Source organism: Myotis davidii, unplaced genomic scaffold (assembly GCF_000327345.1).
Source record: "Myotis davidii unplaced genomic scaffold, ASM32734v1 scaffold967, whole genome shotgun sequence".
NCBI lineage: Eukaryota > Metazoa > Chordata > Mammalia > Chiroptera > Vespertilionidae > Myotis > Myotis davidii.
Window position 1 is genome coordinate 2826711 of NW_006383014.1, and position 269 is coordinate 2826979.

The 269-nt window shown below is 72.9% G+C and overlaps 1 pseudogene; it reads right to left on the bottom strand.

Annotated features, from left to right (window-relative positions):
* Nucleotides 1-269, bottom strand: part of LOC102773140 — a 2920-nt pseudogene extending 2651 nt beyond the window's left edge.

Sequence of the window (269 nt, forward strand, 5' to 3'; positions counted from 1 at the left end):
CGCAGATGCCCCACCGACCATGCCCTCCCCAGGCGCCCGGCCGCCCTCACATCGCCCACTCGCCTGCCGCGCTTCCGGGAAACGCCAGGGAGGAGATTCGCGCTCTGCGGCTCCCGACACCTCGCGGCTCTGACCCCCGAAAGAAGCGCCCTGGCGGCCTCGCCGCGCCCGCTCTGAGGCCCAGGCTGAGGGGAGCCCCTCCGGCGGCTGTCCGCTGAGAGACAGGAAGCGGGATCCAGGTGGCCCGCGCCCTGGAGAACTGCAGACAT